Source organism: Cherax quadricarinatus, chromosome 37 (assembly GCF_038502225.1).
Source record: "Cherax quadricarinatus isolate ZL_2023a chromosome 37, ASM3850222v1, whole genome shotgun sequence".
Taxonomy (NCBI): domain Eukaryota; kingdom Metazoa; phylum Arthropoda; class Malacostraca; order Decapoda; family Parastacidae; genus Cherax; species Cherax quadricarinatus.
The window spans coordinates 12310580-12335800 of NC_091328.1; the positions used below are offsets into that span (position 1 = coordinate 12310580).

Here is a 25221-nt window from a genome sequence, read left to right on the forward strand (position 1 = left end):
TATTGCAAATATAATTTTATTGTTGTTATATGGTGGTAAATTTAACCTGCTGACAGCAGTAGGATGTTATTTTTTGCAACATGTGCAGCGTTGTTGAATATCCACATCGTTCACTTTATTATAAGTACCATCACTGCTCGGTGCAAAAATAGAATACTTGGTGGCAACTGTGATACAGACACACACAGACACACACAGACACACACAGACACACACACACAGACACACACACACAATACTGAGAGGAATCTATAAGGTGGACAGAGACAGGATGTTCCAGAGATGGGACACAGCAACAAGGGATCACAGTTGGAAGTTGAAGACTCAGATGATCACAGGGATGTTAGGAAGTATTTCTTCAGTCACAGAGTTGTCAGGAAGTGGAATAGTCTGGGAAGTGTCATAGTGGAGGCAGGATCCATACATAGCTTTAAGATGAGATATGATACAGCAATGGAGCAGGGAGAGCGAGAGGGCCTAGTAGCGACCAGTGAGGAGGCTGGTCCAAGAGCTATGACTAGACACCTGGAATCACAATTAGGTGAGTACACACACACAATCACACACACACACACACACACAGGAATGCTTCCAGCAAACTGTGGAGGTAGGGTGCACCAGCAGGCGCTGGACACAATACACATAACCAAGGTAGAGGTGAAGAAACTGCTAGACGAACTCGATACCTCAAAGGCGGTGGGCCCAGATAACATATCTCCATGGATACTGAGAGAGGAAGCAGAGGAACTGTGTGTGCCATTAGCAGCAATCTTCAGTAAATCTATCGAAACAGGACAGTTGCCTGAGGCGTGGAAGACAGCACATGTAGTTCCAATTTTTAAGAAAGGGGACAGACAGGTAGCATTAAACTACAGACCAGTGTCACTGACTTGTATAGTATGTAAAGTCATGGAAAAGATTATCAAGAGAAAAGTAGTTGAACACATTGAAAAGATTGGGCTCATACATGACAGTCAGCACGGCTTCAGAGATGGGAAATCCTGTGTCACAAATTTACTTGAGTTCTACGATAAGGTAACAGAAGTAAGACAGGAGAGAGAGGGATGAGTAGATTGCATCTTTTTAGATTGCAAGAAGGCTTTTGACACAGTACCACACAAGAGACTGGTGCAAAAATTAGAGGAGCAGGCAGGAATAACGGGAAAAGTACTGCAATGGATCAGGGAATACCTGACAGGAAGGAAACAACGTGTGTTGGTACGTTTTTAAGTGTCGGAGTGGGCAAATGTGTCGAGTGGGGTTCCACAAGGTTCAGTCCTAGGTCCGGTGCTGTTTCTTGTATACGTGAATGACATGGTGGAAGGAATAGATTCAGAACTGTCACTGTTCGCTGATGATGTGAAACTGATGAGGAGAATACAAGTGGGCGAGGATCAGTTAAGATTACAAGGGGATCTGGACAAACTACAAGTATGGTCCGACAAATGGCTCCTGGAGTTTAACCCCAGTAAGTGTAAGGTCATGAAGATTGGGGAAGGACACAGAAGACCGCAGACGGAGTACAGGTTAGGAAACCAACAGCTGCAAACGTCAGTTAAAGAAAAGGATCTTGGGGTAAGCATTATAACGAACATGTCCCCTGAGGCACACACCAATCAAATAACTGCTGCAGCATATGGGAGATTGGCAAACCTGAGATTGGCGTTTAGACATCTGAGTAAGGAGTCATTCACGACATTGTACACAGTGTACGTAAGGTCTATACTGGAATATGCAGCGCCAGTATGGAACCCTCACTTAGTCAAACACGTCAAGAAATTGGAGAAAGTGCAAAAATTTGCAACACGATTAGTCCCGGAACTGAGGGGTATGTCTTATGACGAGAGGTTAAGGGAACTCAACCTGATGACACTAGAGGATAGGAGGGATAGAGGGGACATGATAACAACGTATAAAATACTAAGAGGCATTGACAACGTGGACAAGGATCGAATGTTTCAGAGATGGGATACAGAAACACGGGGACACAATTGGAAACTGAAAACCCAGATAAGTCATAGGGATGTTAGGAAGTATTTCTTTAGTCTTCGAGTTGTCAGGAACTGGAATAATCTGGAGAGTGAAATAGTGGAAGCAAGTTCCATAAATAGCTTTAAGAAGAGGTATGACAAATATCATGGAGCAGGGAGAGAGTGAATTAGTATCGACCAGTGAAGAGGCGGGGCCAGGAGCTATGAATCGACCCCTGCAACCACATATAGGTGAGTACATATAGGCGAGTACACACACACACACACACAATGCTATTTTTGGTATATGTGAATGACATGATGGAAGGGATAGACTCAGAAGTGTCCCTGTTTGCAGATGATGTGAAGTTAATGAGGAGAATTAGATAGGATGAGGATCGGGCAGAACTACAAAGAGACTTGGACAGGATGGAAGCTTAGCCCAGCAACTGGCTCCTCGAATTTAACCCCGCCAAATGTAAAGTCATGAAGATCGGGAAAGGGCAAAGAAGACCGCAGACAGAGTATGGGTTAGGTGGCCAAAGACTGTACACCGTGTACGTCAGGCCAGCACCAATTTGGAACCCACACCCGGTCAAGCACGTCAAGAAATTAGAGAAAGTGCAAAGGTTTGCAACCAGACTAGTCCCGGAGTTAAGGGGCATTTCCTACGAAGAAAGGTTATGGGAAATCGGCCTGTCGACATTGGAGGACAGGAGGGTTAGGGGAGACATGATAACATACAATATACTGCGAGGAATTGACAAGGTGGACAGAGACAGGATGTTCCAGAGAGGGAACACAGAAACAAGGGGTCACAATTGGAAATTGAATACTCAAATCAGTCATAGGCATGTTAGGCAGTATTTTTTTAGTCAGACTTGTCAGGAAGTGGAATAGTCTGGCAAGCGACGTCGCTTGCCAGACATAGTTGTAAGACGAGGTATGATAAAACTCATGGAGCAGGGAGAGAGAGGACCTAGTAGCAACCAGTGAAGAGGCGGGGCCAGGAGCTATGAGTCGACCTCTGCAACCACAAATAAATGAGTACAAATAGGTGAGTACATACATTCACACTGAATTACAATCACTCTTACTCCCTCCACACGGCCTTGTGGCGCAACGGATAACGCGTCTGACTACGGATCAGAAGATTCCAGGTTCGAATCCTGGCAAGGTCGACTATGTGTTTTTTTTTAAGAGGCTGGGTCATAACCTGAGAATCGTCCCCAGCAGATATTTCAGTGAGAACAACTCGCTGAGTATGTACATAAACATACCCAAGTGGACACAGGTAGAAGGAAAGACAGAGGAACCATAGGAATGTAAGGAAGTATTTAACTAGTCTCAGACTGGTTAAAAGTGGAATGACTTGGATGAGGCAGTGGTGGAGGCAAACTTAATACACAGCTTCAAGAGTAAATACGATAAGTCCCATTAGGCCTTATCGTATCTACACACACAGACAGGATTAGGGTCTTGGAGCTGGGAGAGAGTGGACCTAGTAACGACTTACGAAAAGGGGGGGCCAGGAGCTAAGATACGACCCTTGCAACCACAAGTAGGTGAGCACACACACACACACACACACACACACACACACACACACACACACACACACACACACACACACACACACACACACACCGTTGCTTACCCTATTAATCCGGTACTGAATTTATTTCAGTACACAAATGTTTAATTTACTAGGCTAAGAAATCCCACAGCAAATGAACAGAGATATGGACATGTACTGCGAAAGTCATTCCCTTCCGAGAGAGCTCATGTCAAGTACAGTGTCTCTACCAACTCATGAGAGATTACTCACGTCATGTACAGTATCTCTACCAATCCCCGAGAGATTACTCAGTCTTATAGAGCGCTTCCACAACCCCAGTAAAAGAAATAAACACACACACACATCAGCAGTCTTTAGTTCCGTTTTGTCCCATTGAGGGAGGGTGGAGAGGAAGAGAAACACTGCTAATTTACCATCAATTACGTGAGGTCTGCCGTGAAGGGTCGCAGTTGGGGGGCGGCACAACATTACGAGATCAATAAACGTCAGCAGCAACACCATGTTGCAAAGACTTAGATCCAGCAGAGTCTTACCTCTCCCTCATCAAACTACAATACACGTAAACTTCATTGACTATTCTAGTTTTCACTTCTCGATACATCGTACGAGAATTCATAAAAAAAACATGTTGGGCACGGGGAAAAAAGTTTGTTAAAGCCCCCACCACGATGAGATTTTTATCTCCCCCACAGTAGGGCTTTATTAAGTCACACTGTGAGGCTTCAAGTATTTGGTAAAGTTCCACTGGGTTGTGGGTTGAGTTTTCGTTGGAGGTAACTGTATCCTCTAGGGAGGACACAGAGAGGGGCGCTGTTGCTCCCAGCTTCCCTTCCCAGATCAGGTCTGCGTTATGGGAAAACTATCAAATTGATGACTTGCCTACCCCTTTCCTCCCTCTGGAAACCCTTGTCTACCTGGAAACCTTTGTTCACCCTGGAAACCCTTGTCTCGCTAGAGAAATCCTTTGATCAACCCTCCCTGCAAGAGTTGCAGCGGACGCCGCCTGCAAGCAGGCCCTCTGAGGGTTGAATTTTGCAACTATAAAAAAAGGGCGCAATAGGAGGTGTCGAAGTTCAAGAACCATTAATCAGGTAATAATTTATACTCTGCGAAATACGACTCTTTAATAATTTTTCGAAAACCTGAAACCCATGACTCGACCACGTTAAGTTAGAGACATAATTTCCTGGCCGCCCAAAATTTATATTTCATTTTCTTTAAGATTTGTTGTCGTGTTGATTTCAAAATACTTCCACCAAGATTATTATAACCTGTATTTTTTTTGTTTCCCCCGCAATAATCAGACTATTGCAACATTAAAAAAATTTAAGTGGTAAATTCGTAATATGTGAGTTTTTTTACGACGTTTGCAAATATAAATATGTATAATATATATGGGCCAGATACTGGTATTAAAAGTATCAAAACATTTGCTGGTATCTCTCTCTCTCTCTCTCTCTCTCTCTCTATTTCTGTTTCTACCTATTTCTCTTCATTTCTATTTTTCCTCTTTCTGTTCATTTCTGTCTCCCGTTTCTGTTCATTTTTATTTCTCCTGTTTCTGTTCATTTTTATTTCTCCTGTTTCTGTTCATTTTTATTTCTCCTGTTTCTGTTCATTTCTGTTTCTCCTGTTTCTGTTCATTTCTGTTTCTCCTGTTTCTGTTAATTTCTATTTCTCCTGCTCCTGTCTATTTCTATTTTTCCTGTTTCTGTTTATTTCTATGTCTCCTGCTTTTGTTTATTCCTCTTTATTCAGTTTTTATTTTTATTTATCCTGTTTCTGTTCATTTCTGTCTCTCCCGTTTCTGTTTATTTTGATGTTTTCTGTGTTGGTTTCGCTATCATTTCACAGGTTAGGTTAGCTAGGACAAGTATTTCCTGACGCGGGTTTTAGTCATATGACCCACAGCTGGAGCTTTTGGTCATCTGACGGAGGCCTTCAGCTGGCTTACCGGAGACCCCGACCAACATCGGTGTCCTCATCTCGGAGGGTCAATAAAGAATAAAAAAAATATATGGTAAAACACTACAACTTCAACTTTCCTTCTAATTCCCTCTAATAAGATTTGATTCTTTCAGTCTTATCATTACAGGTCATTTCTGGACATGCGTACGGGTGTTGGCTCTATTCTGGTGCTGCATACTCTAGGAGAGTTCTGAGTAACATGTATTCATGATGGTGAATGACAGTTGGGGGTTCCGTGTTACGTCCTGTGGTACGCCAGCAGAGCCGCCGCTGCTTTGCAGTAACTGCTCGCCTCAAGTGATATAAGAACATAAGAAAGAAGGAACACTGCAACAGGCCTACTGACCCATGCGGAGCAGGTCCATGTCCCCCCCCCCGGATAAGACCAATACCCCCCCCCCCCGATTAGCCCAATGACCCACCCAGTCTGGTCATCTCCACTCAAGGATGGAGCACTGCACCAGACCCAGCAGCACAAGCTAGTCTGAGCAACATGTTTCGTGCAATGCTTACTCCCCCCTCCCTAGGTCTTTGTGTTTACAGGATTCGATTCTTGCAGCATGGCCCTCTCTGTTGGGTTACTTCGACTAGTATTACTGGTTTCTGACCTGTTAAAACTCAACAGGACTGTTCAAATAGTGCCTTGAAATTTACCTCTGCTGTTTCATCGAACTCATTCCACATGCACAATTCTCCCGGTATATATATCGTGCCGAATAGGTAAAACTGGTCAATCAGCAAGAACTCATTTAGAATTAAGTCCTTTCTAAAAAAAATTCTTATACGTCTAAAGATGCATATTTTTTTTTTCATTTATGTTAATGTAAAAATTAATAATTTTGTAACAAAAGAACCTTAGAAAACTTACCTAACCTTATTATAACAATCGCAATTTAATTTAGCCTAATCCAGCTAAATATATTTTGTATAGTTTACAATAATTTAATAAACAAACACATCGAAATATTTTTTTTCGTTAGATTCAGAATGATTTTTGCGAAATTATTGCATACATACATTTTCACTTTCCTCATTCGGCAAGAAGAGAGTTGCTATTTAAACCAAAATCGCAAGTTTTACCTATGCGGCACGACATATATACTGTGAGATATTCACCACTCGGTGTATATACCTACTTATATAGGGATGGTAGGTAAGACACATAGGCAACAGTTAGGCAACTTTATTTCGAAACGTTTCGCCTACACAGTAGGCTTCTTCAGTCGAATACAGAAAGACAGCAGTAACAGCAGAGATGTGAAGACGATGTAATCAGTCCATCACCCTTGAAGTCGTAGAATTTGAGGTTGTCAGTCCATCACCCACGACAACCTCAAATTCTACACTTATATACTGATTACATCGAGATATTGAAGAAGCCACCACTCGGTGTATATACTGTCGGTATTGTATACCATTTTGATTTTTATATAGGGATGTTTAGCATTAGTTTGGTTGGGTAAAGTATTAACGATATACAATTTCTTTAAATATTTATCAGCAACGATAAAAAAATGGGTAAGTTCTGGGTTTTTCCTTCTTAAATTTCATCGTTGGTGTTAGTGATTTATGAAGTACACGGAGACTCGCTCTCCCCTAATTCGTGTCCTATTTACTATTTATTACCTCTGTTGCTCTCCTCGTCTCTCTCTCTCTCTCCTTCCCCTTCATACCAACTGACCCCTTTTTCCCATCCCTTACTGCTCCCTTCCCCACCACTATTTCTCCCCCCCCCCTCTCAGTTTCAACTCTAGTTGCCATCGCGAACATTTAATATACACAGATAAATTCTGACTCCCACTCGCTTCCACAACTACATCCCTCCCTTTAATCTCCCTCTCCTTACTTCCTCTCCCTCTAGTTATCTCTCATCTTCATTTCCTCCCTCCTCTTTCTCTTCCTTCCTCCCCTTCCTCCCCTTCCTCTGTACCTTCCTCCTTTCTCTCTGTACAAAGAAACATCATAGCCACCCAAGATTCCTTCCTTTTCCATCAGCATTCAACACCACATATTACAATACCACATAATGCAACACATAATACAATACCATATAATGAAACATATAATACAACACCACATAACGCAACACCACATAATGCAGCACCACATAATACACCAAATAACGCAACACCACATAATACAACACCACATAACGCAACACCACATAATGCAACACCACATAATAGAACACATAATACAACACCACATAATGCAACACCACATAATACAACATGGTCAACCCGATCGCGAGTTTAAGGGGCGAGTGGCTAAGGGCCAGAAAATATCCAGCTTGTCTGGGACCACTCTGGAATCAACTCTAAGCAAGTGAACATCTGTCAAATCTGAAGGACTCATCTCATCAATTTCCTCTGTCTTTGTATCAAAACTGAAGATTAAATAACGTAAAATTCCTTCTTCAACTCTCTCCAATATATTAATCACCTCTCTACTCCACTGACCAAGTGCCCTGAGCACTCCCTCCCCTCCCCCTCGCCCCGAAAAAAATCGTGAATAAAGACAGGTTGCACGCGTATCTTTTTCTTCATGTCTGTATTAGATACTTTAACGTAAGATATCAACAACCAAGATACTCGTATTAAATACAAGAAAACATACGAATGGAGGAGCACTACGGCAGGTCTACTGGCCCTAACTAGGCGCGTCTTTCTCTAAATCAACCATTCCCACTAAACTAAGAGAAAGTGAAATCAGAATACATAAAAAATACTGTGACGAAAGAGAGAGAGAGAGAGAGAGAGAGAGAGAGAGAGAGAGAGAGAGAGAGAGAGACCCTAGTAGCCAGAAAGATGTCACCGGTAGATCATATAAGGGAAAGTGTGAAAAATCTAAATACTACACTAGCGGGATGTACAACAGTTTTTATTTTACAATATATGGATAGAGAACAGCTAAAAAAAGTTTACAAGGTATTTGAGGGTAAAATTAGAATATGCAAAGATTACGTGATACCAATAGTTAACACCAAAAAAATGGGGGAAGTAAAATAGGTGAAATATAAACATTATTAAACAGTGGTGGTTACCGAAGTCGAAAAAAAAATGAGTTAAGACAGGAGAAACATACAAGGTCATAAAAGGTCACATAAGAACGGATAGAGAAGATCTCTCAGTACCTTCACCAGGAAGAGTAAAGGGCTACCGTTGTAAAGTGAAGAGAAAAATGGAACTTAATGGCTATTATATTTTTTCTTTGCGAACAGAATGGTTGATTAATGGAATAATTTAAAATAGACGAGTTCTACTGTGTATTCAAAACCCGGGACCACTTGATCACTTGCTCTGAGGGGCCTTTCATATGTAATATTTTTTACGTCTGAACTGTTCAAGGTGAATACGAGGTCCAGTCTTGCTGGTCTTCCCACACTAAGTGTTATAATAATCGGTCATGGAAAAAAAAAAGTATAGAGGACGGACCGTGGATGAAGGGACAAGACAAGAACGTATCCGATGCTGTTCCTGCAATCACGCACACACACACACACGCGCACACACACACACACACACACACACACACACACACACACGCGCACACACGCACACACGCACACACGCACACACGCACACACGCACACACGCACACACACACACACACACACACACGCATATTTATCCTAAACAAGAATGCCTCTGTACGTTTGGCAACGAGTCAGGCAAGGTTTACCTGGAGAGGGTTTCCGGGTTCAACGCCCCCGCGGCTCGGTCTGAGACCAGGTCTCATGGTGGATCAGGGTCTGATAAACCTGGCTGTTACTGCTGGTCGCACGCAAGCTGACGTACGAATCACAGCCCGGTTGGTCAAGTACTGACTTTAGGTACCCAAAGGAAAAACAAGAAACGTTCAAATGTGAACGATTATCACTTTTGGTGCGACAGTGAGCTGCACAGACTGACCCAAAGAAAATATTCTATTATCTCTAGGGGTAAGGAAGGAAAGAAGGAAGGAAGGAAAGAAGGAAGGAAAGAAGGAGGGGGAAAATACTGATGCACAAAATAATGATATTTAGAATGTGAATATTAAAGATAAAGTAAAATAAAGTGCAATAAAAACATGAATAAAAGAAGAGAAGAAATTATAATTTTGTTGGAAAGTTTTGAGTGTGAGGGAGAGAAGGAAATTATGCCAGTCACGTCAACACCTTCCCCTCGTCCTCTCTCTCTCTCTCTCTCTCTCTCTCTCTCTCTCTCTCTCTCTCTCTCTCTCTCTCTCTCTCTCTCTCTCTCTCTCTCTAGGGCACAAAAACATTTTTTTTACTGATATTGCAAAACATCTTAGCAAAATAAAAAGTAACTATAAGCCTCCAGCAGCTGTCTTGGATAATGTAAACAAATGGAGAGGAAGAAGAAGGATGATGAAATGTAATGTAAATAAATATTATGGAAATGAATGAAAGTTAAATCAGCTCTCATAAAAAAAAGAATTTTCACACAAAATTGTGAAATATATAAAGAGAGAGAGAGAGAGAGAGAGAGAGAGAGAGAGAGAGAGAGAGAGAGAGAGAGAGAGAGAGACTGAGACTCATCCGAAAAGTATTATCCAAGATTTTTCTCCGTAAGATCGTATGTATTAAATTCTGAGAAACTAACATTTAATAAGGAAACTACGAGAAGATGGTCGAATAAAAAGGTGTTTACAACATGTGTTATGCCAAAGTTATAAAGTAACACCTGTGTGCTGCCCACACCTGTGTGCTGCCCACACCTGTGAGCTGCCCACACCTGTGAGCTGCCCACACCTGTGAGCTGCCCACACCTGTGTGCTGCCCACACCTGGATAAGATGGAAAAGATTGTCAGAAAAGTTAGATGTGGCTGCCAGAGCTACAAAATGGAACTTATAACTAAGCTGAAAACACTACAGATGCCTTTGTTTACATGGTAACTTCAGATAACCTCATACCGGGTGGGGCTTAAACTATGACGGGTGAATCTTACAAGTCACAGGACAGTGCGCTACCCACTCTACCAGTTGGCAATCGTCTTATGATGATTTCGTGAGTCAAGGTAATAAAAGGGTATGGACAATTATATAAAGAAAATTTCTGGGTGTCCTCAACGGGATAAGAAGCCAAAGTCGTAAATTAAGAAAAAAAAAAAGAAAATCAAAGGGTTCCTTGAATTTTACTTCCGTAGAAGGGTTGACTAATGTAATTAAAGAAAATGGAGAATGGTATAACTATTGTAATTTATATAAAAAACGATGAAATGATTTTAACAAGCTCAGTGTTGCTTCACTTGCTTCAAGCAAATATTCACATTAACAGATAACTCAATAGCAAAAAAAAAATGGTGCATGGTTTTTCAGCGTTCACCTTCAAATGTACAGGAAATTACCAACAGGCCGTTGGCTGACTTGAAAAAAAAGGGAACACGATTAATTCTTCGCATCCTTAATGATCAGCCAGACTATAGTGTCTACACTGATCTAAACCAACTACCTGACTGCTCAGTCAGTAAGTCAGGTCTGAGGCTGAACTGAGAGGACGGAGCTTGTCACAGTAGCGATTACTGAATTTCCTTAATTGATAATTATTCTTGAATTTAATTATTATTCGCGAGTTTTATTAATTACTCTCGTTTCATTATTACTCGTGTTATATTAAGTTTCATTGAGTTTTATTCATTACTCGAGTTTTATTATTACTATTGAGTTTTATTAATTATCATTCTCGAGTTTTATTAACTGGTTTGTGTTCTTTAATTTGGTTTATTAGAAAATTGAAGACCAATCTGGCCACTTTTCCAGCAATTTCCTCCACAAACATTATGTCCGTACACCTCCGTCACTCTTGTCGAAGGCTGTCCCAAGATTTGCATCTAAACCCATAAGGGTGGTGCCACCGCGGAATGAGCGATAGTCAGATGTGATCCCTGGAAGGAGAAAGAAACTCACATTCCTTAGATCAAGAACCTTTCGTTGGTAAGAAGGAACCATCTTCCCACCTCCAACTGAAAGGCCTCCAGGACCCATATTAAAATGATCTATCATACAAAGATCAAATTATCTTCTACTCGGCTCGTACGTACCATAATTTGTAGGTATATAATTTGTAAAGGGGGGGGGGAAGAGTACAAGGGGCAGATTATCAATAATTTCTTCAGAGTCAAGTATGGTCATTGTTACATCAGGAGTGTTGGCAGAGTTTGCTGATACAGTCCTGCGTAATTCATGTTCGTTGTCTACCTGTACTTTACTGAACGGTTCACTCACCACTACAATTTCTTCGTCCCTCGTTAGCAAAAAATTCGTTTTTATTACAACCCAGGAATCCAAAGGCCTGTTATCCTGGGTGTAAAGGGAGCAAAATAAACACTGCAGGAAAACTTTTGACTTGTATTATCCTTCACCAAGTAAGAATAGAAGTATGTACACTATATACACTATGTACAACAATAGATATTAGTGCACTCCACGGTAAGCAAGGCAGAATAGAAGCCACTAGAAAGCAGACCGTGCTTCAACCAGCTCTAGAATGGGAATGACAAGGGCAGACAGGTGTGTGGTACCCACATAACCTCTGCGATTGCCAAAACCATCTTCTCATTGGCTGTAACCTGGGTACTGATTGAACGACGGGGCCCCATCATCAACCCTTAGCACCTGGTTCGCTGGTTGGGGGAGATAGCCTTTCAATGAGGGTGTGTACATGCGCCGAATAAAGGTTACGTACTTTGCATGCCACAGTCTTCCTTTAACAAAGCATCAAAACCCGTGTTTTTTATTTATTGTTGTTGTTGTTGAATTTAGCTTAAAGAGAAAAATTACTTCGTATTTCTCTCATTTTGGCTGATATTTTCTTTGGTATTTTTTTTTACTATCTCTTCCGGGCACTGTAAGATGTTTTCAATATAAAGTTTGATGTCTTTTATTGCTGTAGGCAGCACCTCTTCTAGTTTCTGAGAAACACTGGAGAAGTTATGACAGCGACCACAGACACCGTAGTTCTCTTTCCCAACTTCAGACCACAAAGTTGCAGCACTTTGTGGCCGGCCACAAGTGACACCAACACTTCCTATATACTTCATAGACAGTAAGAAAGTCAATGTCTTCTTTACTACACAATTATTATTGCGCAATTATTTCTCAATATAATTATTACTCAACATAATTATTGCTTAATAGTATTATTGCACAACATTACTGCATATTACACAACATTATCAATCTTTTGGTAAATATTTCTTAAAAAAAATGTTTTCCATTCATTTCAAAGTATCTTCTGCAAAAAAGCCTTTATATATATATATATATATATATATATATATATATATATATATATATATATATATATATATATATATATATATATATATATATGTCGTGCCGAATTGGCAGAACTTGCCATCTTGGCTTAAATAGCAACGCTCATTTTGACACATAGGGCAAGTGAAAATTTGTGTATGTGATTTCTCCAAAATCATCCTGAACCTAACGAAAAAAATATATTTCACTGTGTTTGTTTAGTATTAAATTATTGTAAACAAATCTAAAATATATTTAGTTGGGTTAGGCTAAAGTAAATTGTTCTTGTTATAATAAGGTTAGGTAAGTTTTCTAAGTTCCTTTTGGTGCAAAATTATAAATTTTTACATCAACATTAATGAAAAAATATATCTTTAAACGTATAAGAGAAAATTTTAGAAAGGACTTAATTTTAAATGAGTTCTTGCTAATTGACCAGTTTTACATATTCGGCACGACATATATATAAATAATATATATATATATATATATATATATATATATATATATATATATATATATATATATATATATATATATATATAATATATTTTAGCGACGGCTGAGGGAGTGATGGGGAGGGAGATGAGGGGAAGCCTGCCTGAGGGGGAAGCTGAGGGGAGGGGAGATGAGGGAGGGGAGAGGGGAAGGTTACGATAAGGCACGACTTTCGTCTAAGCCATTTCTGATCCCCTTTTCTTCTTCTCTTTACCCTCTCCCTTTCTCCTGTCACCAGCTCATCTCTTTCCATTCGTTCCTGTCCTCCCTTACGCCCTGGCAAGTTACAATCGACAAGTGTGTGCGTGCTTACCTTTTTTATGGTTGCAGGGGTCGAGTCACAGCTCGTGACCTCGCCTCTTCACTGGTCGCTACTAGGTCCACTCTCTTCCTGCTCCATGAGATTTATCGTACCTCTTCTTAAAGCTATGTATGGATCCTGCCTCTACATCACTTTCCAGACTGTTCCACTTCCTGACAACTCTATGACTGAAGAAATACTTCCTAACATTCCTGTAACCTTCCAATTGTGACCCCTTGTTGCTGTGTCCTATCTCTGGAACATCCTGTCTCTGTCCACCTTGTCAATTCCTCTCAGAATTTTATATGTCGTTATCATGTCCCCTTTATCCCTCCTGTCCTTCAGTGTCGTTAGTTCGATTTCCCTTAATTAACCTCTCCATGTAGGACATGTCCCTTAGCTCCGATACTAGACGTGTTGCAAACCTTTGCAGCTCTCTAATTTCTTGACGTGCTTGACCAGGTGTGGGTTCCAGATTGGTGCTGCATACTCCAATATAGGCCTGACGTACACGGTATACAGAGTCTTGAACGACTCCTTACTGATGTGTCAGAATGCTAATCTTAGGTCTGCCAGGCGCTCATATGCTGCGGCAGTTATTTGGCTGAAGTGCGCCTCAGGAGATGTGGTTGGTGTTATACTCACCCCAAGATCCTTTTCCTTAAGTGAGGTTTCTAGTCTTTGCTTCCCCCCTAGACTGTACTCTGTCTGCGGTCTTCTTTGCCCTTCCCCGAAGCCAGTTGCTGGACCAGGCTTGCAGCCTGTCCAAATTCCCTTTGCAGTCCTGCCTGATCCGACTGAATTCTCATTAGCTTTACATCGTTTGCAAACATGGATAATTCTGAGTCTATCCCTACCGCCATGTCATTCACATATACCAGAAACAGCACCAGTCCTAGGACTGACTCCTGCGGAACCCCACTTGTCACAGGCGTCCACTCTGACACCTCGTCACGTACCATGACTCGTTGTTGCATACCTGTCAGGTATTCCCTGATCTATTGCAGTGTTATACCTGCCTGATCCTCCAGTTTTTGCACTAATCTCTTGTGTGGAACTGTCTCAAAAGCTTTCTTACAGTTCAAGAAAATGTAGTTTATCCACCTCTCTCTCTCTCTCTCTCTCTCTCTCTCTCATACCGACGTCACCTTGTCGTAAAACTCCAGTAGGTTTGTGACACGGGATTTCCCTTCCCTGAAACCGTGCTGGTTGTCGTAACTAATCTCATTCATTTCTAGGTATTCCACCGCTCTTCTCTTGATATTCTTCTCCATGACACTGCAAACTGTATATGTGTATATGTCAGTGTCACTGCTCTGTAGTTTAATGCTGTCTGCCTGTCTCCTTTCTTAAAAATTGAGACTACATTTACTGACTTCCACACCACAGATAGTCGTCCTGTTTCGATAGATGTGTTGAGTGTCGTTAGTTGTACACAGAGAGCCTTTACTCGCTGTCTCAGGACCCATGGAGAGTTGTTATCCGGCCCCATCGCCTTTGAGGTATCTAGTTCACTTAGCAGTCTCTTCACCTCCTCCTCGGTTGTATGTATCATGTCCAGCACTTGATGGTGTACCCCACCACTCCGGCTTTCTGGAGCTCCTTCTGTCACCACTGTCAACACTTCTCTAAATCTCATGTTGAGCTCCTCACACACACACCTCTTGGTCGTTTCTTGTGATCTCCCCACCTTCATTCCTGAGCCTGATTACCTGGTCGTGGACTATTGTTTTCCTCCTGACGTGACGTGACGTGACGTGACGTGACGTGATGTGACGTGAGTGTTTTTCCCATTAAATTTAAAATGGAATTCTCTCTAAGTTATATTCATGGGTTCGTCCATTCCAGATTTAATGTGCAATTTATTACCGTTTTATTCCCAAACCTGATTGGTTTGGGTTTAATATTTAACCATAATAAACCGTGTGATCCTTCGATAATTTAAACGTTCAGTGATCACTAAGTTAATAATAAGTTATTTATTACCAGCGTTATTTTATATTTTCTCTTTATTACCACCGTTATTTTATATTTTCAAAAGTAGAGAATTTTATATGTCTATCACACCCTCCTGACCACCACCTTTAAATATATTTTTTAATGCATTCCTATTCAATCGACCATAATTTTCCCCCTTTTTTGGGGATCTTTCACATACAAATTTGAAGAGAGAATGAACGAAGGGGATTTGATCATGACGTACAAGATACTTGGAATATATGATGTAGCAGATAGGGAGTGTTCGGGAGGCGGCAAAACGGGTACAAGAGGGAGCAGGTGAAGGCTAAAAAGAGGTGAATGAGTCACATGGATGTCCGAAAGTTGTTCTTTAGCCTCAGGGTGGTCAGATAGTGGAAGGACCTACACGAAATTAGCGACGGATGCAGACCTCATCCACAGCTTCAAGAATGGGTATGGCAGGGACCAGGCATCAAAATTCGATACTTGCCTTTGAAACTAGTTGAGCCCGCCAACACACACACAACACACACACACACACACACACACACACCACACACACACCACACACACACACCACACACACACACCACACACACACACCACACACACACACCACACACACAACACACACACACACACACACACACACACAGGATGTTCCAGAGGTGGGACACAGCAACAAGGGGACACAGTTGGAAGCTGAAGACTCAGATGAATCACAGGGATGTTAGGAAGTATTTCTTGAGTCACAGAGTTGTCAGGAAGTGGAATAGCCTGGGTAGTGATGTAGTGGAGGCAGGATCCATACATAGCTTTAAGAAGAGGTATGATAAAGCTAACGGAGAGGGAAGAGTGACCGGGTAGCGGCCAGGTGAAGAGGCGGGGCCAGGACCTGTGACTCGACCCCCGCAACCACAACTAGGTGAGTACAAGCTGGAACTAGTAACAATGTAGCACAGATGGATACTGAAAATTTCAATGAGTTGCTAGGAAGTACTTTTTAAGCCCGAGGGAAGGCTAGAAAGTGGAATAATCTGGATGGGGATAGGGAAGCAAAGCATAAAGCTTCAAGATTAGGTATGACAGAGCCCATGAGACCAGTAACAAAAGAGTGACAGTTTGTGGGTAGGAGAGGATAGGACCAATATGATAGGAGGCAGACCAGGAGGTGGAGCCCAGCGCTGGTCTGTCGGATCCATAACCAGGAACTGACCACTGGTCTGCTGGATCCAAGACCAAAAGCGAACGCTGATCTTTGAGGTCCGGGACCAGGAGCTAGGCGCTGGTCTTCCCTTCCTGCGATAGATTTACATGTTAAGGATCACTGCACCTCATTATGCCTAATGGCACTCTAATGGCACTGCCGAACAGCGGTCATTAGCGGAGAGAATGACACCCCGGGCACCCTAGTCAGCCTCACCCCCAAGGACCGGAGGGGTGGGGGGGAAAGGAGGCTTGTGAACCCAAATTACGAACCCAGATTTTGAACTCAGATTGTGAATGATTGTTAAATTTTTAATACCTAGGTATCTAGACTGATAGACGTTTCGCCCACCTATCAATCAAATACTGAGGCGCAGTAGCTGGAGAGAGCTTCACACATGTGCGGGGCCCATTAGTGGACGTGGGCCAGGACAGCGAGACGAGATGTTTAACAATAGAGTTGTAGAGGATTTCCTCTGCATCAGGATTCTGCCGACAATTTTTTCATCTTGGGCCAACTTCACGGGCCTGACTTACTGCCGCTAGAGGGGCCCCTAACACTCGTTACTCTCTTCCTGGACCTTTACTGCGTAATTATCTATTTGAGGCTACAAGAGCACAACTATGCTCGTGGTGTCCAGTCTTCAGTAATTTAGTCATATATATATATATATATATATATATATATATATATATATATATATATATATATATATATATATATATATACACATACATACAAGGAATTCGCAAGAGCAGGCGAAATATACACAAACACTGATCTCTGGCTGAAGGAGACTCGAACCTACGAACCTTGGAACAAGGTATGCAGTGCTATACCAATCTACCCACACTGGACCAATACCTTGGAGTCCAGCTTGCGCTAGACTTTGATCCAAGGCAGCCAGCTTTCAGAGAGAAGGCTTACAGCTTTTCATGGTAAAGCACTGCGTACCTTGTTCCAAGGTTCGTAGGTTCGAGTCTCCTTCAGCCAGAGATCAGTGTTATATATATATATATATATATATATATATATATATATATATATATATATATATATATATATATATATATATATATACACACACACTAGCAGGAGCAGCAGTCATTGCCCCCACAAATAGTGTCTTGCTAGGAGCACCTCTGGGAAGCAATGCCATTGACAATTCTCAGGAAGAAATTGGAAGAGTTGAGGAGAATGGAACAACGAATAGGCAATCTGGACACCCACGATGCCTTGTACCTTCTCACAAAGTGCTTGAGTCTGTCCAGGTTGACATATTTCCTAAGATGTGCACCTTCATATAACCCTATACTGCATGAATATGACAGTATCCTGAGGCAGAGTTTTACGAAAGTACTTAACCTTACTCTAGAAGACGGGCAGTGGAACCAAGCTACACTTCCAGTCAGACTAGGAGGCATTGGTGTCCGCAAGTCATCACAGATTGCATTACCTGCTTTTCTGTCCTGAGTTGCATCCAGAGAGCTTGTAGCAGCGATTCTCCCTGAACATCTTAGGGACAAGATTAGAGTCCAGAACCAAAAGTTCATTGACTGAGCCATGATCTGGGATAATCTAACGGGCTCTGAAACCAGACCTGCTCCCCCCAACAACTACAAACAATCGCACTGGGATGGTCCAATAGTGGAAAATATAGCCTCAACAATGCTTCAGAGTGTGTCAGGGAAGGATAGATCCCGCCTCCTGGCAGTGAGAGCCCCTCATGCAGGGGACTTTCTGTTGGCTGTTCCCAACTCCAGCCTTGGCACACGCCTCGGCCCACAGACCATCAGCATCGGTGTTGCCCTTCGACTTGCCGCCCCTATTCTCGCCAAACACAGGTGTATTTGTGGCAGTGAAACAGCAGACCGATTCGGGTAGCATGGTCTTGTGTGCCGTAAATCCGAAGGAAAGATTGTAAGACATGAGGAGGTTAATAACATTATCAAGAGGAGCCTCACAACAGCCGGATGCCCAGCAGTAAGGGAGCCACCCCAACTATGCAGATCTGATGGCAGCCAGAAGCGTCCAGATGGTATCACCCTGGACAGACAGTAAGCAGGTGGTGTGGGACTATACATGTGCATCTACCTTGGCTGATACCTATCTCCAATACACAAGGGAGGAAGGAGGGGCAGCTGCCAGCTTCAGGGAGTCCCAAAAGTCTAGAAAATATGGAGAACTTGCCCATCATTATATGTTTATTCCCATAGGCTCAAAGACCCTTGGCTCATGGGGAAAGAGTGCATTTAAGTTCCTTAAGGAGCTGGGAAAAAGACTCATCAGGGTAACTAGGGATCCCAGGGCAGCTAGTTTTCTGTTCCAGCGGCTCAGTGCTGCTGTTCAAAGGGGTAATGCCTGCTGTATTTTGGGCACACGCCCCAGCTCTGAGGAGCTGGATGAGATTTTCGCCTTATAATCGGTGATACACACGTAACAACATGTACCTTATATGCCACCTTTATATCAACAATGTATCTCTTAAATCTTATATATATATATATATATATATGTTGTGCTCAATAGGTAAAACTTGCGATTTTGGCTTAAATAGCAAGGCTCTTCTTACCGAATAAGGCATGTGAAAATTTGTGCATGCAATGATTTCGCAAAAATCATCTTGAACCTAACAAAAAAAATATATATCATTGTTTTTGTTTATTATCAAATTATTGTAAACTTATCTAAAATATATTTAGCTGGATTTAGCGCTTATTATAATAAGGTTAAGTAAGTTTACTAAGGTTAGTACAAAAATTATTATTTTGTACATTAGCATAAATGAAAAAAAATATATATTTTTAAACGTACAAGAGAAAATTTTAGAAAGAACTTAATTATAAAGGAGTTTCTGCTAATTGACCACTTTTACCTATTCGGCACCACATATATATTTCCAATGGTTTTAGTACGCGCGCGCGCGTGTGTGTGTGTGTGTGTGTGTGTGTGTGTGTGTGTGTGTGTGTGTGTGTGTGTGTGTGTGTGTGTGTGTGTGTGTGTGTGTACTCACCTAGTTGTACTCACCTAGTTGAGGTTGCAGGGGTCGAGTCCAAGCTCCTGGCCCCGCCTCTTCACTGGTCGCTACTAGGTCACTCTCCCTGAACCATGAACTTTATCGTACCTCTGCTTAAAACTATGTATGGATCCTGCCTCCACTACATCGCTTCCCAAACTATTCCACTTCCTGACTACTCTGTGGCTGAAGAAATACTTACTAACATTCCTTTGATTCATCTGTGTCTTCAGCTTCCAACTGTGCCCCCGTGTTGCTGTGTCCAATCTCTGGAACATCCTGTCTTTGTCCACCTTGTCAATTCCTCTCAGTATTTTGTAAGTCGTTATCATGTCCCCCCTATCTCTCCTGTCGTCCAGTGTCGTCAGGTTGATTTCCCTTAACCTCTCCTCATAGGACATACCTCTTAACTCTGGGACTAGTCTTGTTGCAAACCTTTGCACTTTCTCTAGTTTCTTTACATGCTTGGCTAGGTGTGGGTTCCAAACTGGTGCCGCATACTCCAATATGGGCCTAACGTACACGGTGTACAGGGTCCTGAACGATTCCTTATTAAGATGTCGGAATGCTGTTCTGAGGTTTGCTAGACGCCCATATGCTGCAGCAGTTATTTGGTTGATGTGCGCTTCAGGAGATGTGCCTGGTGTTATACTCACCCCAAGATCTTTTTCCTTGAGTGATGTTTGTAGTCTCTGGCCCCTAGACTGTACTCCGTCTGCGGCCTTCTTTGCCCTTCCCCAATCCTCATGACTTTGCACTTAGTGGGATTGAACTCCAGGAGCCAATTGCTGGACCAGGTCTGCAGCCTGTCCAGATCCCTTTGTAGTTCTGCCTGGTCTTCGATCGAATGAATTCTTCTCATCAACTTCACGTCATCTGCAAACAGGGACACCTCGGAGTTTATTCCTTCCGTCATGTCGTTCACAAATACCAGAAACAGCACTGGTCCTAGGACTGACCCCTGTGGGATCCCGCTGGTCACAGGTGCCCACTCTGACACCTCGCCACGTATCATTACTCGCTGCTGTCCTCCTGACAAGTATTCCCTGATCCATTGCAGTGCCTTCCCTGTTATCCCTGCTTGGTCCTCCAGTTTTTGCACTAATCTTTTGTGTGGTACTGTGTCAAACGCCTTCTTGCAGTCCAAGAAAATGCAATCCACTCACCCCTCTCTCTCTTGTCTTACTGCCGTCACCATGTCATAGAACTCCAGTAGGTTTGTGACACAGGATTTCCCGTCTCTGAAACCATGTTGGCTGCTGTTGATGAGATCATTCCTTTCTAGATGTTCCACCACTCTTCTCTTGACAATCTTTTCCATGACTTTGCATGCTATACATGTCAGTGACACTGGTCTGTAGTTTAGTGTTTCATGTCTGTCTCCTTTTCTAAAGATTGGGACTACATTTGCTGTCTTCCATGCCTCAGGCAATCTTCCCGTTTCGATAGATGTATTGAATATTGTTGTTAGGGGTACACATAGTGCCTCTGCTCCCTCTCTCAGGACCCATGGAGAGATGTTATCTGGCCCCATTGCCTTTGAGGTATCTAGCTCACTCAGAAGCCTCTTCACTTCTTCCTCGGTTGTGTGTACTGTGTCCAGCACATAGTGGTGTACCCCACCTCTCCATCTTTCTGGAGCCCCTTCTGTGAACACTTCTTTGAATCTCTTGTTGAGTTCCTCACATACTTCACTGTCATTTCTTCTTGTCTCTCCTTCCTTCCTTAGCCTGATTACCTGGTCCTTGATGGTTTTCTTCCTGATGTGGCTGTATAACAGCTTCGGGTCAGATTTGGCTTTTGCTGCTATGTAGTTTTCATATTGACGTTGGGCCTCCCTTCTTATCTGTGCATATTCGTTTCTGGCTCTAAGACTGCACTCCTTATTCTCCTGGGTCCTTTGCCTTCTATATTTCTTCCATTCCCTAGCACACTTGGTTTTTGCCTCCTTGCATCTTTGGGTGAACCATGGGCTCATCCTGGCTTTTTCATTATTCCTGTTTCCCTTGGGTACAAACCTCTCCTCAGCCTCCTTTCACATTGTTGCTACATATTCCATCATCTCATTAACTGGCTTCCCTGCTAGTTCTCTGTCCCACTGAACCTCATTCAGGAAGTTCCTCATTCCTGTGTAGTCCCCTTTCCAGTAGTTTGGTTTCATTTGTCCTGGCCTTCCTGCTTCCCCCTCCACTTGTAGCTCTACTGTGTATTCGAAGCTCAAAACCACATGATTGCTTGCCCCAAGGGGTCTTTCATATGTGATGTCCTCAATATCTGCACTACTCAAGGTGAATACTAAGTCCAGTCTTGCTGGTTCATCCTCTCCTCTCTCTCTTGTAGTGTCCCTTACGTGTTGGTACATGAAGTTTTCCAGTACCACCTCCGTCATCTTAGCCCTCCATGTATCTTGGCCCCCATGTGGCTCCAAGTTCTCCCATTCAATCTCCTTGTGGTCAAAGTCGCCCATGATCAGGAGCTTTGCCCTGCATGCATGAGCTCTTCTGGCCACTCTAGCCAGTGTGTCAACCATTGTTCTATTGCTCTCGTCATACTCTTGTCTTGGCCTCCTGCTGTTCTGTGTTATACATCACCGCAATTATCACCTTGGGACCTCCAGAGTGAAGCGTTCCCGCTATGCAATCACTTTCTTCTCCGCTGTCTCGTGTCTCCAGCTCATCAAAATTCCATCGGTGTTTGATCAGCAATGCCACTCCTCCACCCCCCCTGTTCCTTCTGTCTTTCCTCATGATCTGGTATCCCGTTGGAAAGATGGCATCTGTTATCATACCTGTAAGCTTGGTTTCTGTGATCGCTATGATGTCTGGTGATGTCTCTTTGACTCTTTCGTGCCACTCCTCCCACTTGTTTGTTATTCCATCAGCGTTTGTGTACCATACCTTCAGTTTCCATTCCAACACTGTGGTTTGGGGGGCCTGTGGGGGTGGGAGACCTGGTAGCATACTGTGGGATTCTGTGGTTGGGGGTTGGGTGGAAGCTGTGGGTATGGATTGTATTGTGTGTTGGGATGGTGTGATAGGTTGTGGGGTTCTGAGGATAGTTGTGTGTGTGCTTGCCCTTGCTGCTCTGTTCTGCTCTGACTGACCTCTGCTGGTTCCATCCTTGTCTCCTTTCCTAGCTCCTTTCGCTTTTTTGTCCTCTCCCTCAGCTGCTGTCTCTCTGTGTTCTGTCTCTGTCTAGGAACACCTTCTTGTACTCTTCTGAGCTTTTCAACCGTGGTTTCTCTTGGAGGATCCTGTTCCGCACTGTTTCTGTCCTGAGAATCAGCTTGATCGGTCGGTTTCTCCCCTTCAAGTACCCCCCTATTCTCTGAAAATTTACAATCTCGTCCATGTCTTCTCCCCCTATTTCCATGATGATTTTCTCAATCTCCTTTCTTTCTTCCTGCCGTCTTTCAGTGTGTGTCCTTTCCTCTCTCTCCCAAAGCCCATGGATAAACACTGATTTTGCCCTTTCCTCCTCCCATTGCCTCTCCCTCTGTGACTCTGGTTCCTGTTTGTATGTGGTCATTTTCTTCCTTGATTTTTCCAGTGGTTCTTGGTAGCATGGTTGTGCCTCAGCATTCGACCTATCTCCCTCTCCATCTGCACTCATCTGCTCTTCCTTTCCACTTCCTGACCCTTCTTTGCAGGCTGATATGACCTTAGCATAATTCATATCTCCTTCCTTCCTGTTCAGCCTCTCAGCTTCGTATGGTGTGTCTTCTCTGGTCACTACCCCTGAGACTTGCTTCAGCCTGTTTACCTCAAATTCTAGGACCTTTACCCTGACTACTGCAGTTTCGACTTGTGCCTCCCAATTCTTCGTCTCCTTCTCCAACCTCTTTTCCCATTTCACAGAGAGCTCTTTCTCCATTTTTTCAGAAAGCTCTCCTAATTTTCTCTCCCATTCTTGCTCTATCCTTTTCCACTGCTCCTCCATCCATTCCTCCCTACCAGTACCATTGTCATCTGATCCCTGATTCCTGCGAGTCCCAACCATTTTTTTTTTATATTTTTTTTTGTGAAAGAGAGAACGAGAAAAAGAAAAAGGGGGGAGAGAGTGAGAGGGAGAAAGAGAGAGAAGGGGAGGGTAGAAGGAGAGAGGGGGAAAGAAGGGAAAAGGGGGAGAGAGAAAGTGAGAGAGAGGGAAAAGGTAAGAGAGAGAGAAGGGGGAGTGACAAGGGAATCCTTAACCTTGTCAAACCCTGTGTAAAAAGAAAAGGAAGAGAGAGAGGAAGAGAGAGAGGAAGAGAGAGAGAGGGAGAGAGAGAAGAGGAAGAGAGAGTGGAAGAGAGAGAGGAAGAAAGAGGAAGAGAGAAAGAGTGAGAGGAAGAGAGGAAGAGAAGAAGAGAGAAAGGAATAGAGGAAGAGAGAGAGGATGAGAGAAAGGGAGAGAGGAGAGGGAGAGAGACGGGGGGGGGAAAGGAAGGGTTAGAGGGTCACTTCACAGGAAGGTGTGAAATCCTGTATATATATATGTGTGTGTGTGTGTGTGTGTGTGTGTGTGTGTGTGTGTGTGTGTGTGTGTGTGTGTGTGTGTTTGCGTGCGTGTGTGCGTGCTACAGCTATTCAAGTGCCTAACAGTAGATCCTGTACTCACCTAGTGTGTGTGTGCGTGTGTGTGTGTATGTGTGCGTGTGTGTGTGTGTGTGTGTGTGTGTGTGTGTGTGTGTGTGTGTGTGTGTGTGTGTGTGTGTGTGTGTGTGTGTGTGTGTGTGTGCGTGCGTCTGCGTGTGCGTGTGTGTGTAGGCTGAGCACACATTATTCCACAACTTTTAACAAACACGTCAGAAACAACATCTTCGGCGAGGAATTTACGAACTAACTTTCTTAAGTTGAAAATTGCTCTTTCCTTTGTGGTGTTGTTAGTGGCCTTGAGAGACCGAAGTTGTACATATACCCTGTGTCAGAGAAAGTTTTCCACACTCACCTGGGATAATGGATACACGAAACGCTGCCGGTCTTGATCACTTCTCTGTCAGCAACAATGTTCGAAAAGTTCCTAGTATTTTATTATTCAAGTGGAAAACGTTAAACTAGAGAGGTTCATAGAGATACTAGAGAACTCCGAACAATCAGTTTTTGCTCCAAGATACAGTATATAGTCTGTCTGGGTGCCCATGCTGTACCCAGAGGCACTGCCACCTCCTACCATGGCTGACGAATTGATCTAGTCATAACTACCTCTCTTGTCTCCGGTATTATATATTCGCCAGTTTTCGACTGAAGAAGCTTGTTCGTATTCATCAAGCCTTCGGTATTGTCCACCGTCATTAATACGATACAGAAGAGAAAGCCTTAAATTCCTTGAATCAAGATCTCTTCATCATCACTGTATCCTCTGTGAGGGGATAAGATTGCAAATGTATAACTGAGTTGTCGTAAGTGAATTTGGAAGCGTTGGTTCGAGTCTGGAGTGAGAGATAATGGAGGCAGTGGTCGTAATGGTCTGAGACCAGGACCTG

General features: G+C 42.9%; 1 long non-coding RNA gene and 1 other non-coding gene across 3 annotated transcripts in view; one reads left to right on the forward strand and one right to left on the reverse strand.

Moving 5' to 3' along the window:
• The window catches only part of LOC128702558 (uncharacterized), a 78468-nt gene that overhangs the window by 26290 nt on the left and 26957 nt on the right, over positions 1-25221 (reverse strand). The gene's annotated exons all lie outside the window — the stretch shown is intronic.
• On the forward strand, positions 3079-3151 carry TRNAR-ACG (transfer RNA arginine (anticodon ACG)). Its single transcript has one exon. It is a non-coding gene; the product is annotated as a tRNA-Arg (tRNA).